Here is an 18,157-nt window from a genome sequence, read left to right as displayed (position 1 = left end):
TGAGTGCTTTGTAGATGGCTACATATGGACTGAGTAATACAATTTTACTTTCAGAACACTAATGCTACTTCCAGATCTGCTGCCATTCAAATCTCAAAGGTGGCCAATGATCACAATGGAATACTTTAATTTAGGGGAGATTTTTTTCCACTGATTTATTTTTATTTCAGTGTTGGAAGCACTAAGTGTTAAGTAATTTTAAACATAGATAAATTATAACTGATTACTATTGAAATAATTTACAATAATATATTGCACTCAAACACACAAGGAATAAGTTTTTAAGAATTTAAATTTAAATTATTTCATAACATGGGATAATCATGTTAGATTAGGATTTGTTGTCACAAAACTGTTTGAATGCACGACAATTATCTTGTTACATGCACACTACAAAGTTTGTTGAGGCTTCAAGTAGGAATCCTTGTGCTGTGTCATTGTGTCTCATCATAAATAGTCCTCATTAAAAGTATATAAATAATCGTGCCTTGCAGTGATAACAAAAGACCCAGACAGTTTTACATTCTATTTAAAATCTCACTACATAGAAACCTACATCCATCTGGATGCTCAGCATATAAATGAAACATATTAAATGGGTGCTTTTTACTTTGCAGCCATTTCTAACTCTGATATCTGCTTTCAGATCATTCCTCACAATATTGAATTGATAAGTCATGAAAATTCCTGGTCACTTAACTGCATGAAAGGCAATGGTATCTGAGGAAAAGGATTTAGGCTCGGGAGATTTGAACTCTATTAATCTCAGACAAGTAATTTCATTTTTGTTTTCCCTCCAGTCCTCCTCCTCTCTCTCCTTACTTAATGAGAAATTGGGACTCCAAATTCAAAGGACCTCTTTAACACAATATAATATTCTCCTAAATTATTACTTCATACAAAACAAAATGCTGAGTGGGAAAAATAAAAATAAAAATAAAAAGGAGGAAAAGTAAACTAATTAGGTCAACTATTAAATCTTACACAGGTTTAAACCTTACCTTGGAGATTCAGATGTAATGATCAATTGTAGAACACATTAGATAACAGAGAGCATAGTTCTCTGTACCTCAGAGCTCCTAACCACAGCTTCATTTTAAATGCTCCTTGTATTCTCTTCTTAAAATAATGTTAAATTCCCATCTCAGAATAAATATATACAGAGTTTACCTGTCCTTTCATATAATTTTATTGGACTAGATTCTTGTTTATAAATCCAGAAATATCATTTACATTTGCATTTTATATTTTTACAAAATATAAATAAGGCATTTATAAAACACACTGGGCACTATTCATGTGTCAGACTGGAATGGATTCTGCAGATGATCTTAGTTATTTAGGTTGGCATTAAGCCAGATATATTTTCTGATTTCATAATATACAGCGAAACAAGTCTTGTCTCTAAAAATCCTATCAAACAGGATCTTACAGGTAACCTAGTAAAGCAAATAGTATTGATTATTTGATACCATCTCCAAGGCAGAGAAGGTCCTGCTCAAGAATATTTAACTCAAATGGCAAGCTAGCAATATCAGTCTTTAGTTCTTCATAATAATTCTAGTCAAGAAAGCCAAGAATGAAACAGATAGCTGTCACAAAAACAGCTGTGAAGTATTAGTCAATCATCAGTTATCCAAATGAGGTTTATACCTACACATTGACTATCATTGATTCTTTACAAAAACATAAATAAAGTGCACTGGACAACCTTGGTATCATCTCCAAAGTGTATTATTCCAGCTTGCACCATAAATAGAAAGTCACTGTGTCCTGTTTATGAGTAGTTTCAAACAATTAAAGTAATCAGACTCATTCTGTTTATATCTGAGGTGTTAGTCAGGAAGGAGACAACACCTGAAAATAATTCTTATCAGAAGTAGAATGAATCGCCCTGTGGAGGTGCTTTTTAACCTCACTGGTTAAAAGAAGAGCCTTTCCTCTTCCTTTCTTCAGATTTCTATGTTAGTCGGGAAGAAAGTAGGGTTAGCTGATAAAACAGCCATTTTATTTTATTTTATTTTATTTTATTTTATTTTATTTTATTTTATTTTATTTTATTTTATTTTATTTTATTTTATTTATAGTTAAAAAACTGCTATGAGTAGAACAAGTATAAGGCAGCACTACAACAACTAATGGAATAATAGTTGAAATGGTTAGAGAAAAATACATATCTACTTGCCAAAGTATTACATTATTACCGAACACTATTATTCCATTAAAAGTCTTTATGTACAGCTATAATAAATTCATGACAGAGGGATGAGAGCCTTGATCTGGCCCTTTATCTAATTATCTAACAGTGCATGCATCACCATCATAAAATATAATGTAGCAACGGACATTCTGCAAATGGACCACGTGCACATCATGCTCCACCACACACCTTCTTCCCATGCAAACGAAGTCTTTTCCCCAACATAATGGGGTGATTTCCACCATTCTGCCAACTGAGAGTAGCCTTTGTTTTGAGATCTCAGATCATGGTGGACATTACACAGTGCTCGTCTTTTTTAACTGGAATTACAAAATTTACAAAGTCCAGTTCAACAGGAAGTGTCTTTGATGAGGTTGTAGAACTGATATGTTATACTGCCATAGACTTCTCTAAATTCAGCTGAATTATATCCAGGTTGAGAGACATCTCTGACGTATACACTTGGACACTTCTTAGATCTTAGGTGTTCAACTAGATGTCAAAATGCTGAATATACATAGGAAACTCAGCTTAACATTATCAAGTCAACTTATTTTGGTTCTGGCAACATTTTCTATTCCTCTTTGAAGCCTTTTGTATGCTGTTTTCCAGAGGAATAAGCCCTAGCATAAAAGCACCACAGCTGCACTGTGAGAGACCCAGAATCAGATTGAATCACAGAATCTCTGAAGTAGAGGCAAGCACAGTCCATGCAAGAGAGAGGCAAAAAACAAGCCAATAATACTACATTATTTGATGCTTTATTTGATTTTTGGTCAGCAGTGCAATTTCCCAAAAATGAACTGTGACATTTCCTACAGCTGCTTCCTCAGCATATAAAAAAGGAATCAGGTAGCTTGGGACTGCCATAAGGGAAAATGTTTGCATTCTCTAGGTCTGTAAACAGTGCAAGAAGAAAAAATATAATAACCAATTCAAATATGTGATGAAGTTCAATTATATTGATTCTCTTTCAGCAAAACAGAAAGAACATTGCATTCCAAAATGCATGGCAAGCAGCCATTCTTGTTATCATTTGATAATTTGCAATAAACATTATCCATTCTCAATATGAGTTCAAGATTGCAATCTTGTGTTGAACAGATGTTGAACTTAATAGAAAAATGGGTTAAAAATGGCATCTTTCTGATGGCATTTCACGTTTATGTTTTAATAGAGCCACCTGTGTTCCCTTCCTTTAAACAGCAGTTTATTTTTTAACATGTATATAATTTTATTCCTTTGATTTGGTTGACTTGCTTAGTCGATCTTTTCACTAGAAAAAGAGCTCTAAACACACCAATGAAACAATGGAAAGCTAATAACAATGCTCCCCAGTTGAGGCAATTTTATAGAAGTGGATCTATGTTTTTTATAGCGCATTACATATATTTTGTTTCTGTCATTCACTTGGAGTATATTTTTCACAGCAAAACCTCATAATGTTTTATGCAAATATTCTGTCAGAGATCAATAAGCAAGCTGTTTTGATGGTTTCTCTTTATATAACATATTCAGACTATTTGAATCAACATTTTGTGATGACAGTGATAAAGGATGCCTTGTGCTTTGAGTGCAAGAGCAGCTCAAAATAATTGCATTTGTACTGTATGGCAAGATATTATACTGTATATTAAATTGGAGAAATACCTGTTTAGTGTCTCATTTACATTGATAATTATTTTACTAGTTTTTTGTTTGTTTTGGGTTTTTTTTTATTGTTTCTTCAAAATATTAAGATAACTACTTGATGGCTTATATGTTACTTTTCAATGTATCAAAAGTTAACAAAAATCATTAAAACAGTAGAGTTATATATGTAAACATAAACATAGTTACCAGAGATAATAGTGACTGCTTCAATATAATAAATACATTTCAACTCAGCAAATTCTTAATTTTAAAACAGTTATCAAACCACTACTACTGAAGCTGACTGAAAGCTTTCTTTTGAACTACATGAAAGACAACCTGACAAACATTTCGACACAACATTATTTCTAAACGCACACAGATACTGCATATGTATCATAACACTGACACCACATACACTTCTGCCAAGACAGTTTATGAGTTTTAGGAATGACGGATAAACTACACTGCTGAGAGTTCTGCAGCAACATTTCCAACATGTTCAGAGATGTGTACAATTTACCTGAGTCCAAGTGCATTGCAAATGAAGAAGATGAAGACAAACCGTTTTGCTCAAGTGTGGATAACAATTTGCAAAGGCAAACATTTGCTTCTGAATCCACAATTGCACGTTATGCAGGTATTAAATTGGATTTATGTTAGAAGTAAATTGGATGTTAAGGTAGTATAAAAGAAACAATTTAATAAAAACATTCAAAACAAGTTGAAAGTATTGAATTAAAATGATTTAAACCAAAATGACTTACCAATCCATCAGTAATATTTTAAGGCCAGTTTTCTTAACAGCAGCTGGAGCCTGGGGAAAGAAAAGAGATTTGTCTCATGTCCTCTTGCAGGAAAATAGTAGTCAGAAAAGGATTCTTGTGTATCAGATGCCTCAGGCCTGTGAAGTTGCCTCAAGCACATCAGTGCATATTCCCTTGTAGTTGAGATGACACAGATGTACAACAGAAAGGCATGCAGTCGCAGGTATTAACGCAGATAATCAGGTTTTTGGTTTTATATAATCCTTTCAAAAGTTATATTTAAAATAAATTAACTGTTTCACAAATTGTTATTAAACCATCAAAGTACACAAAATTAGATTTCTTAAATTTCTAAGGCAAATTATGATAGTTAAGCAGTTTTCTATGACTATAGGATACATGGGTAGGTCAGGCATTCCAAATTAATTTCTGCTCTTTGGCAAGTCCTTGATTGTACATAACTTCTGCTTTTATCAGAGAAATTCAACCGAATGCATTAAACACAGTTACAATCTTATAGTGAAAAAGATTGCTACCATTAAGACCACCTGAATATGTCCCTTGATGCTGTACGCTGAAACACAATTCCATGTAAAGATTGAAATCTGTATACACAGAACCACAGAATGGTTTGGGTTGAATGGGACCTCAGATGTAATCTATTTCCAACCCCTGTGTTGTGGACAAGGAAGGCATACATACTTGCATGTTGATTCATATATAAATTCATTTATGTATGTAGAGTTGTTTGTTTATACATATTTATGCTCTATATACATTGGTCAAAATGAAGCATTACCCTGAAAAGAAAAATTTAAAAAGTATAATTTCTGATTTAAATTGAACGATTTGAGAGTTTATTGAAAGCAGACCAGAACAGAAATATTTCATCTCAGAATACAACTACAAAATTTAAATCAACTCAGGCATTAAAAAATGGCGTTCACTAAATCCATGGTAAATTTTGCAATAAAATTGCCACTGACTTTAACAAATTAAGACTCAAGTCCTGGTTTTAGAAACAAAAAGTACCTTTTTAAACAATAGGTATGTCAGAGAAAAACAAAAAAACAAAAAAAAAAAAACAAACAAAAAATAAAAACAAAAACCAACAAAACACAATAAAACAAATAAATAAAAAAACCCACAAACATCTCATTTGCTCAGGGTAGATGCTTTTCATAATCAAGGATTCAAGATATTTTAGCAAATGATATGCTATATCAAGTGATCACAAAACAGAAAAGCTGCATATTTAGCCCTCCTTTGAAATGTGGCTTCTTTGCTCATAACTAAATTCTAGTTTATTGTAGCAGAGTGAAACATTCCTGCCTCATAAGATATATGCATAATTACTGAGTATAATCTCATAGTCCCATCTCCATAGACACCATCCAGCTCTCCACAAAGCTGTTGTGATTCTGGTAATTTATTCTTTATTAGAAAATAGATTACATTAATAAAAGTAAAAGTTGCACAGAGAGAAACAAGATGTCTCTTTACTCAGATGATCTTCTATTCAGAAACTGATTGCCTTAACAGAAGTTAATATGTCACATAAGAAATCACAGCTGAAGTCAACATGTCAGGGCTAAATCACAGCTGAAGTCAACATGTCAATGCAAAAGTCAACACTAAAATATTTAAGTTAATTAGAAACTAAATTTATGAGGCCAATGAAAATTCTAAATATTATCAGGGTAAAAACATTGTTTAATGCAATATTAAATAAGATTTTTCAAACTCATTATTTCTGAATATAAAGATGACTAAATAAGACAAAATGTTCTGTAGGGCTGGGGAGGGAAGGCAGCTGTCTCTAAAAGCATTATAGAAATTTAAATGGAGTCAACAGTAAAATATACCTCTCCACAAAATATATTCTCTACTCTGTTTTCCTTTAATACCACTCACTGCATCAGACCTGTAGTCTGTATTGAAAGACAGAATATGTCTTATCTGAAGACATCCCACTCAATCTCCTTCACAAGCAGATAATGACAGAAAACATCCCTAACAGCATTAATGAGTCACAAATACTGATGTTTATTATGGGATTCTACTCCAACACCCTTTTATGCTTTTATGGATCAGAACTTTAATGAATTAGATTGTATTTCTAGTAGGAGGCTCCATGATGTAAGAACATCAAATAAATACTTACTTCAATTGCGTGTTTTCATGATTTTCACAAATTCTTTCCTTCAAAGAAGATGATCACATCATAAAATCAGATAAATTTGTGTAAAACAAGACATTTTTTTCCAGTTATTGACTAGTCTAAGAGCTGAATTTTGATCTACTGATATTAGTAATGGCTAATTCTAATGAAGATCAGAAATGCTAAATTTGAGGACATCAGTCTTGAAGGTTTTTATGATCCAAATTGAGTATACCATGCTTTCGAAGTCTACTCTGAGACTGTATGAGGTGGAAGCAGATACGTGTCATTATTTGGCTGAATTACCCCACAACTCACACTGAACAATTCAGTAAGAGCAGCATCAAACAGAAGAGCAAACCGTCTAATAATAAAATAATAAAACTGAATTGGAGACATGAAAGCCAGAATGAGAGAACTTACACAATAAATAAAGAAAGAAATAAAGAAAAAATGAATACTATTTATGTATGCTGTGGGAAATTTCCCAAAAGGCAGTTGACCGTCTACATGGAATTTACAAAAGCAGGGCAGAAAATAATAATAAAAGATTTTATGCAGTACTGATCACCATGAAGTGTTCTAACTTTCTAAATTTCTCTCAGAAATTTTTTATCTATTATGAACAAAATTAAGGCTCGGATACAGACACAGGTAGCTTTGACTGGAATAAACAACTTTACTGTGAGATCATGAGGAATTTGCTTTCAGATGAGTAACTGATAAGTTTGTGGAAAGGGCTGTTTATGAAGTACCTCTTGGTTATTATTATGACTCAATTTATACTTAGAAAACAAGATACAAATGTCTACATTTTGTGAATAAAATTGACCTGTCATTACTTACTGTTAACTTGACTATTTAAATCTGTTTTTCCAACGTACTACAAAAACTACCAAACATACAAGTCAAATGTTTTCTTTTATTATAATCTGCAAAAAGAGTAAATATTGGGGTTTCTCAAAGAGTCATGAAGATTATGTTCTACTTAAAAAAATCACAATTGCTTGTATAGTCTCTGTTAAAGTAAAAAAAAAAACAAAACATTTAGGATTGTTTTATATATTAATTACACACAAGTGAAGTAAATAAAACATTAGCCTAATCAAATAGATGTTCTGAAGAATGTCCAGACAGTAGAAGTTGCATTTGACCCAGGGAACTACATAGAATCACAGAATCATCAAGGTTGGAAGAGACCTCTAAGATCATCCAGTTCAGCCGTCTCCGTACCAGCAATATTTCCCACCAAACCATGTCTCTCTGTACAATATCTAAATGTTACTTGAACACCTCATATCACAGAATCACAGAATGGCCCGGGTTGGAAGGGACCTCAAGGATCATGAAGTTCCAACCCACCTGCCTGGCCATCAAACCTCCTCGTTTACTAGATCAGGTTGCCCAGGGTCCCATCCAACCTGGCCTTGAACACTTCCAGGGACAACACCTCCATCCACAAGCTCCCTAGGCAGCCTGTGCCAGGACCTCACCACTTTCCTAGTAAAGAACTTCCACCTGACATCCAACCTAAATCTTCCCTCTTTGAACTAAAAACAATTTCCCCTTGTCCTGCTAGATCCCCAGATAAGTTTGTAGGCAACACAAAACTCGGAGGATTGGTTGATGCAGCAGAATATCATGCTACCATCCTAGAAGAACCTCAAAAAACTGGAGGGGTGGGCTGACAGGAACATGGGGAAGTGCAGATTCCTGCACCTGGGGAGGAACAGCATCAGCACCAGCTCAGACAGGAGCCACCTGCCTGGTAAGCAGCTATGCAGAAAAGAACCTGAGGGGTTCTTGTAACATGAATCTGCAACATGCTCTTGCCAGAAAGACCCATTATAATAACAGGGAAAGAGCAAACTGACTAAACACGCTTAAGATTAATAAACCACAAAAGTCATTTTCAGCTAATCTGCCCTGCGCAAGAAAGTCTGTTGAAAAAGTTGAAGTATGACACCCTCCCAACACTGTGTTCTGGCTGTGCACAAATGCTAGTTCTGCTTCAAAAGCAGTTTTCCTGTATTAGCAACATTAGGTTAATTAGCCACACATAGGAAACATTTAAAATGACAAATAATTTTATTGTTATAATATGCTGCATTCCAGATTGCTCATACAGTCTCAAATCAGTCTTCTGAGGCATATATATTACAAAAATTCTTAATTAAAATACCTGAGACTCATTCAATTCACAGAATAAACAAGGGCAAGGAAGTGTAATTACTATTATAGAGGCAGTTTCTTTCTGCGTTAATTGAATGTTGATGATTCAGATCACTCAGTCCTCAAACATATTTCTATGCAGAGAGAAGAGCACATTATCTGATTCTCTGATTATTCTGAAATACCACAAAAACTTGTTGATATGTGGGAATTTCAGTTGCTTCTTAAACTGAGTAATCCAAAGACCATTGCCTTACATTTCTGGAAGATCATAATGCTAGGATTAATTTAACCAACCTTAAGTCATCTGAAAATTGGGCTCTAGGCAACCTGATCAACAACCCTATTTACGGCATGTGGCTTGGAACTAGATGACCTTTGAGGTTTCTTTCAACCCAAGTCATTCCATGATTTTATAAACCAGTCTTCTAATTAGTCTTCATCAACAGAGAAGAGACACAGCCTCTTTCAGTGAACACTTCCCCCAGTCTTGGTAAGTAGATGACTAAAATAAATTAGACATTATCTGAACATTCCTGTCTTGATCAACTGACCCTAATGACTACCTGTAACCTCTAAGATTCATATGGTTAATAAGATACTTTCCTTGTATGCGATACTATGTGTTCAAAAGAGAACATTAAGTGGTCCTATGAAAATTGCCAGCATTTTCATAAGGATGTTGCAATTGATACGCTCATAAAAGCATTCAGGGAAAGTGAGAAAGTCCCGGTTCATTTGTCTGCAAAGAACATAGCTATTCCACTATAATGATTATTTGCTGTTAAAATTAAGACTGAATAATCATCTCCACTGAACAGAATATATAATTATTACTAATCAGACAGTCAGTGATCCTGATATAAGCCTATTGTAGGCTCTGCATGCTACAGAAGCATACATATGTAGAATTAAAATGCAAATGATTCAATCCATAATAAACAAAAGGAGAATTTCTGAATATACTCCAAATATACATAAGTAATTGGTAGCCTGTTACTAGGTAATTAGGAATTTATGATAAATTCTTTAATAACATTTAGGTTTCAGAGGGAAAAATATCAAGATAGAAATTTTACTGAAACATTAATCAATTTCCAAAAACATAAGTCAAAAAAACATGTGGATTATATCAGTCTACCCTCAATAACAGCAGTTCTATGCTTCTTCGTGGGACTGGAGTTGGTAGAAGGGTCTGTGCCACCACCCAGGAGCCATTAGGACAGACCGGTTCTGCAATAGCATGAAGCTTTCAACATTTTTCCAAACTCAAATAGGTAGTGCTTCTCTAGCTTCAGAGTGGCTGTTCCTTTGACATAACTGCACATAAGAAAAGCAAAAGTTTGAGATTCATATACTGGCAGTAATAACTTAAGGCATTAACACTGGAACTTCACATTAAGCCAACACTTGCAAGTGGAAGTTATGCAGTTGTGCCTAAATCCAGGTATTGCACTGAATGTGCAATGTGGCAGTACTGTGGGTTTTTCAATGCTTTATTTAGCATATTAAAAGTTTTTACATTATTCATATAATCAACAACACATCTTGTTTTCCAAATCAAAACACTGACCTGGAAACTTCCCAGCTCAAAAGGCATAAAAAAAGGAAGAAACTGAGCTAGATGGAAGAAGGGAAAAGAGTCTTTAGCAAGATCGAGGGTGACTGAACAAGTGAAAATGACTTCAAGCTCAAGGAACATAGTTTTAAGTTAGATATAAGGAAAAAATATTTTAAAGTGAAGGTGGTGAGGTGTTGTAACAAGTTACCTAGTGTTGTGGTTGATGCCCTGTCCATGGAGACATTCAAGGTGAGTTTGGATCAGGCCATGGGCAATCTGATCTTTTAAACAGATATTTTTGCTGTTCTACTTTCATTTTTATTTTTATTTTTGATACTGCAGAATATGTGTCTAATTTGTGTTTTTTGCTTCTTGCACAAACCTCCTTGGGGATTGTCATGTCCTTGTTTTCTAAAGGAGGGTAACTCACCACAGGGATGCAAAGATCCCAATTTTGCCTCACCCTGAAAATCCTCCTGCACTCTCTGGAGACCTACTGGATTGGGGATATTGTAAGAAATAGAAAATAATTGGTTTCTTTTGATTTTCTCTTTATGAAATATACATATCTATCTTCTTCATTCTGTAAGACGATTATTTATTGTTAATCGCCTAAGCATCTTTCCCTTCATTATCATTTTTGTAGCTAGAGTTTTTTTGCTGAAATGTTCATGCATAACCAGTTTACAGATGGAAGATAAGAAAAAAAATAATAAAATCTTACTCTAAATATTTTACCATCTTCTGAAAGAGAGAAAGGAAGAAATGGGAGGGATGAGGAGGCATGTTTCAACTGCAGATTCACTATAACACATGAAGACATAAGCTTGTTTTAAATACACTTTCTCAGGTACCGGAGCAGTCTGGCCACAGGCACCCAAAGGAGGCCATGGGATAATTTTCTCTGTTAAGAAGCAAAGCAAATTAGTCTATATAAAGTTCACTGCTTCCTTGGTTAAACTGTTTCCAGTGAGCTGGGGACAGTTATGAATGTGCAGTACTGCACTGCTGGCAGTGTTTGGTTCTAACAAACTTGGTATAAATCATTTATACTTGCAGAGCTGAAGGCAAAACCTAATGGAATAATGTGCAAGGAAAGGAATCCTGAATTCCATCAAACTGCAGGGATCTGGAGAGTAAATGATATCAGTCTGTTAAAGAAATTCCTTCATTGTAATGGACTGACCATGAAGCAAACCTTATGCAGTTTCCCATATTGCAGCATCTAAGCCAAGACAGTGAGTACTTTCAGAAAGAAAAGCACAGGTGTATTGTGAATTTATGATAAAGGTATCCATCTGCCAAACAGATGTTTCCAGCAATAAAGGCTACTGGAAATGCCAAGTAGGTTTTGCTGGTCTTTAGTGTTGCTGTAACAAGAACAAGAACTAATTGAAGGAGCATTTAGACAGCTCCAGGACCACTCCTTGAATGGGTCTTTGGGCAGCTCTAGGATATCTCTGAGCTTTTGACTTCTCTTTAGCTGTAAATGGTAAGCCTTTACTATGTCTCTGGATCTTAAGTTATTATTTATTGAATAAAAAATAAATAAATGTATTTTCTATTTCAAAGTCAAAGTCATTATGTGTGCTTAAAATGAAAACTGGGACTTGTTCAACATCACTGATTAGTTGTCCTCTTGCAGAAAACGACCTCAATTTTGTCAACATAAAGGCATAATTATCATTTTCAGATCTTGTTTAAACAATAAATGACTGTAATGAAGTATTCACAAATTTTCAGGGTTAAAGACAAGACTGCCATCAAAACTGTATGGAGCTCCATAGCTAGTATTTAGCTCAATATTTATATCTGAAAGACTCCCATTCTTGATTTAAAAACAGTGATGCTGAGATAAAATATCACTTATTTCTAATTCCGCCTTATTAGTTTCTTCGACCCACAATTTTCTTTTGTATTTCTTTACTGGATTACATTGTCAAGAGAGAACAAATTTGGTAAGAGTAGAATAAGAAAACTTACTGTCTCCAGTTTCACAATCATACCAAAACTGAAACTACAGAAAAGTTGATAATTTTCCTATCTAATAAAAAGTATTTTTATGCTGGTTTTGTTGTTGTTGTTGTTGTTGTTTTTCAGAGCTGCACAAAATTTCTCATTTATAATTTCACATGTGAGAATATGAAAGCTGCTGATAGCAATGGTTCCTATAGAAAAGCAATGCAAAGGAGAATTCTTATGAGATTCCTGAAGCATTACAAGCAGAAAGAGTGGGAAAGCTTTCTTATCTCTTTGTATTCGCTATCATTCACATTTAGGAAAACAAACAAACAAATAAACAAACAAACAAACCATTAAAAAATAATCTCCCATTCTGTAAAGTCAATAGCTTATATTCTGGTGCTACTGATGTATTTAATTATTGATTATTCACAGTATTCATGCTTAGAGACAGTTTTTGAGAACAGCACGCACTGTGTTTCATTCTCTGTCACAGATGCTACAGACCTTCTCTTTGCAAAGAGCCTTTATATAGATATGCAGGAAAAACTCAGAGAATTCCATTATCTAAACTTAGCAAGAATAGGTGAAGAAGGAGTTAAGAGACTCACTCATTTTCATTCTGAACAGAGTAAATTACCTTGTATTACTATTATACGACCCCATGGCTGTCTGGTTTGAGCAGTTTTGGAGTTCCAGTTAAGTTTATCTTCCAAATGCTGAATCAATAAGGATGTCCACAATGTAATGGAGAGCACAAGCATGAGAGAGGAGATAAATAAAGTCTGAATAAGCAGCTACTTGATAATGTATGACTTTTTGGAAAGATTTTATAGTGACCTTAAAAAGAATATTTTGCAGAGCAGTTCCAGAGTATTAGCTATGTGCATGTGTTGCACTCACAGGATGAAAAACATAACTTTTTCATTTGCTTCTCATTATATTCCCTGTTAAATACTTGCAGTAGTATTACTCACAGATATTTTTAAGTTTCTTCTTTTGTAGTTAAATTCATAAATCTCTGTAACTATAAATGTATCTCAAGGTCAGAGACACTACAATAACCTATTCATTTTGTTTTCCTTTCACTAAATCCATTATCTGAACAAATCATTAGGTGACCTTTTTAGTTACAGCAATTCAATAAAACTTACATTAGATGAAGTTTCAGGAACATTAGTCTAATGTGCTTTAAAAGATCACCTTCTCTGAGCAATATAATAAGTTTGTGTGAAAAGCATAAAGCATGTAATATGTAATAAAATCTGGCCTTTAATGAACCATCTAGAAAAAAGAAATGACTTGTGTTATAATTCAACAGAAAACCTCCCTTAATTAATGGATAAAGAAGCCAATAGTAGCTGCTGAATGTTATTTTTTATTATAAATTCAGTTTGTTTTTATTTTGTAATTGTATGCTCCTGATTTATGCTGCTCAAGAAATTACAGTCTAAATGACCTTGGGAACAAGAGTAATATGCTATGAAAAGCAATACTTACAGCTAATTAAAAAGGCTCTCTGATTATCAGCTCGCATCAACAGCACTGGTGCATAATTTTTCAAAGTGGCAATCATGATTCCAAATTTAATAAATTGACTTAGATGTTTGATAGATGCTGATTTTTCCCAGCAGATGCAAAACTATGAAATACTTTTGGCCAAGTAGATAAATAGTCAATAAAACTATAAAACAGGTTGGAAGTTTGTGTAAAGGAAGTTTACCAAGGCTCACTTAAATCCATGATGTCAATTAAGAAAACAAAGTATTGTATCTCATTCTCCTTGCAACTAAACCAGGAATAATCAACTAAAAACAAGCTAGAAATATCTATGTCTGATACTTTTACAAGGAGAAAGTTTAAACTCTCTTTTCTAGTCAGTCTAAAGATGTCTATATGCAGAGAGCAGAAGTAATGACTTGCCACCAGTTTACCATCAGACTTTTCTCCTGCAGGTATAGCACACAAGAACATGAACACTGAGTGAAGGTCAGGGCACAGAAAAGTCTTAAACTATGTTCCTGTTGCTAAAGCACTGAAGTATGGTGTATTAAGCAGACCTGTATTCATTCCATCTACAGGCATTTCATTTAGCTACCTATTTCTGAAGTAGTTGGTGGCTGGAAACATTTCAGGATATTCTCTTGGTTCTTATTCAACAGTAATATTTTGTTTTTCACATTCACTCTGTCTACAGTTCATCTGAGACAGACACATGAAAATATTTAGAAAAATACATGGAATACTAAGGAATTGTTTCATAGCTTGCAAACAGTTAATAATTAGTAGATGTAACAAAACTAGTCCAGTTCAACAACAGATAGATGATGTACAAATAAATAAACGAAGTATGACTACTAAATATTCAAGGTAATTTTCAGTTTGTAACTGTAGTAGGCAAAATTGTTCTAGCACACTATAAAGTTGAGTATACCTTAAGGCCATATGTCTTTCAAGAATAACCAGGTTTTCTGTTTATTTGCTTTATTTGGCTGTAATGAAGTCAATTTCATCATTTTTTTTTCCATCAAACCTAACACATATGCCACTCCCAAACTGTCAAAAAATGCATTATAAGAGCAGTGTTATAATCCTTTGAATAACCTGACAACAACTTTGACAAATTCCTTTAAAAACTTTGAAGAATTAGAAAAATATAGTCTTTTGTTATGCATGATCCTGATGGACCAAATCAAAGAACTGTCTAGCTAATTTTCCAACATCTTACACTAGCCACGAGTCATTACTTTAAATATTGTATAAAAGGAGGACTCTGAGTTTAGTAATGGATTTTGTTCACAATCTTTTATTTCCCTGAGAAACCTTTGATGCATATTTTTGGAGATGTTCTCTCATGGCATTTTTCCCTTCTAGAAGCAGCACTTTTCTTAGTTAGTTTCTCAGTTTTATTAGTTATTACCAAGCAAATTATTGAAATATGTTTAATAACCTGTTAATTTTATCATGCTGTTCTGTGTAGTTTAAGAGAGTCATTTAACTGACTATTAAATAGATGTTTAAAATACTCTACAGTACATGCTGATAGAGATAAGCCACTGATGTATGGATATTTTCCTTGAGAGAAGAAATAGAAATCCACCTATGAGGCAAAGGGGGAAAAAAAGGGAAAGTATTCATGAGATTAATTTTCAGACTCTTATTATCTAAGCTATCTCTATTTTTCATTAATACCTAAAATATCCATATAATTTCATATGCATCCCTTTTTATTCATTAGAGAATTAAATACCTCATCATCAAAAGTTGTTTTCTTTCCTCTTCTTGTTCCTAATAATAGCATTTTAAATTAGAAAAATAATGGCCTCATTTTACTGTTTTCTAAGTCAACCATTTTTCCCTTGTTAGATAAATTCCTTAAAATTATTAATTTGTGTAGACAACAATAATGAAAAGCTGTACCATTTTAATTATATTTATTTTCCCTAGGCAACTAGGCAACTAATTGTTTGAATTACTAAGTTAAAAAGAAATGTTAAATAACTGGAATGCCAGCATTGCCAATGACTTCAATGGGAGCTGTACTGAGTTCATAATCAGCTCTTTAATTGCAAGATTCACTCACAAGGCCTGTGAGATTTTTAGATTCCTCTTGTCTTTTAGAGTGCTTAATGAGCCTCAAGCATTCTGCAGACTTTGAGATGGACTTTTGAATTTCCACCATAAAAAAAAAATGTGTTTGATTTGAATTTTTTTTTCCATATGTATCTATTCTGCTCTTGATGGACTAGAAATATTTTGCTGCATTTCTGACTGATGGACATTCACAAGTACTGCATATTTCAGACTGGTGATGGCAATTGTTTAGCTGTGCAAAAGCCTTTCCAGTTTTCATGGAAGCCTCCACTGATTATACAAGTTGGGGGACCAATGGGTTGAGCACAGCCCTACCAGAAAGGACTTCGGGTTCTGGTGGATGGGAAGCTGGACGTGAGCCAGCACTGTGTCTTCACAGACCAGAAAGCCAACGATGTGCTGGCATGCATCAAAAGAAGTGTGGACAGCAGGGTGATGGATGTGATCCTGCCCCTCTACTCTGCACTGATGATGCCTCACCTGGAGTACTGTGTCCAGATATGGAGTCCTCAGTACAGGAGAGAGATGGACCTGTTGGAGCACGTCCAGAGGAAGGCCACAAAAATTATCCAGGGGAAGGAACATCTCTGCTACATGGACAGGCTGAGAGATCCAGGGCTGTACAACCTGGAAGGAAGGCTCCAGGGAGACAGTGGCCTTTCACTGTCTGAAATGGAGCTATAAGAAGGAATGGGACAAACTCCTTAGCAGGGTCTGTTGTGAGAGGGCAAGGGGAAATGGTTTCAAGCTAAAAGAGCTTTAGATACTAAACAAACTTAAAGAGATTTGGATTGGATATAAGAAAGAAATTTTTTACAATAAGAGTGATGAGGCACAGGCACAGGTTTCCTAGAGAGGTTGTGGTTACCTCATCCCTGGAGACCTTTAGGTTAAAACTCGATGGGGCTCTGAGAAACCTGACTGAGCTGCAGGCATCCCTGGTCACTGCAGGGGTGATAGACTAGATGACCTTCAAAGGTCTCTTCCAACTCAAATGATTCTATAATGCTAGGCAGACTGATATTTATATTATCACAGAATCACAGAATCACAGAATTGTAGGGGTTGGAAGGGACCTCTAGAGATCATCGAGTCCAACCCCCCTGCCAAAGCAGGTTCCCTACACCACATCACACAGGTAGGTGTCCAGGCAGGTCTTGAATATCTCCAGAGAAGGAGACTCCACCACCTCCCTGGGCAGCCTGTTCCAGTGCTCCGTCACCCTCACCGTAAAGAAGTCCTTCCGCACATTCGTGCGGAACTTCCTTGTGTATGCATTTATATCAGTCTGCCTTTATATTCTGATATCTGGCTATTTTCAGAGTGATTACCACATCAGAGTCACTCAGTGTTAGCTTTGAAATTCTTTACTTAGGACTGAGTTGCCACTTGACTCAGAAGCTGCAGGTGCTAGAAAACTTGTCAAGCTTGCAGTTTTTCTTGGTTGAGTTCACTGTAGAAGTTGGAATTCTTTAATTAAAAAATCTCTAGAAAACTGATCAACAAAACTAACAATAGAAATTTCAGCTCTTTGGATACATTTTTTATGAAAGATCTTTTCTGACTATGGTCTATTTAGTAACTTTGCATCAAGAAATGTAAAGTTGGTTCAGTGGGCATAATTAATGATGGCCTTCAGCTTAACAACTACCTTTAAAGGCTGTATCTTTTCAAAACAAACATGAAGGAAAAAGTCAGATATTATCATTCAGCAGCAATAAAACTGCCTAGGAAGAATTATAATCTCTGTCTAAGACTAACACAACTTGCAAAAACAATTCTATTTCTTTTTTGTTTTGCTTTTTTTCTCGACCCTTATTTTTGGCACTGGAATTAATCAGACACATGTACGATTTTCAGAATGCATTGATGATTTAAGTGCTACAAATAGTTGCAAATGTAACAGAGATGGCAAGGAAATGAATGTGAGATTTCTCAAAGACTTTACAACTGTTGATCTGAAATGCAAAATGCTTGGCAACTTAAAGGGTGAAGCTGTGTTTACTAATTTTCTAGCTGGGAGGTTAAATAGGAAGGAATAAACTCTGAAACATATGTGAGCAGTCTGGCTTACCCACTACTGCAAGTCCCCAAACAGCTGGTGTGGA

General features: G+C 34.6%; 1 protein-coding gene across 11 annotated transcripts in view; it reads right to left on the bottom strand.

Moving 5' to 3' along the window:
- TENM4 (teneurin transmembrane protein 4) overlaps nucleotides 1-18,157 on the bottom strand; it is a 1,512,248-nt gene that overhangs the window by 1,328,690 nt on the left and 165,401 nt on the right. For all 11 annotated transcript variants that reach the window (XM_032442260.1, XM_032442267.1, XM_032442273.1 and 8 more), the window contains exon 2: nucleotides 4,600-4,649. The gene's annotated coding sequence lies outside the window, so the exon portion shown is untranslated. The remainder of the gene's footprint in view (nucleotides 1-4,599; nucleotides 4,650-18,157) is intronic.

This window comes from Coturnix japonica, chromosome 1 (genome assembly GCF_001577835.2).
Source record: "Coturnix japonica isolate 7356 chromosome 1, Coturnix japonica 2.1, whole genome shotgun sequence".
Taxonomy (NCBI): domain Eukaryota; kingdom Metazoa; phylum Chordata; class Aves; order Galliformes; family Phasianidae; genus Coturnix; species Coturnix japonica.
This window is presented reverse-complemented; position numbering and strand designations above follow the sequence as displayed.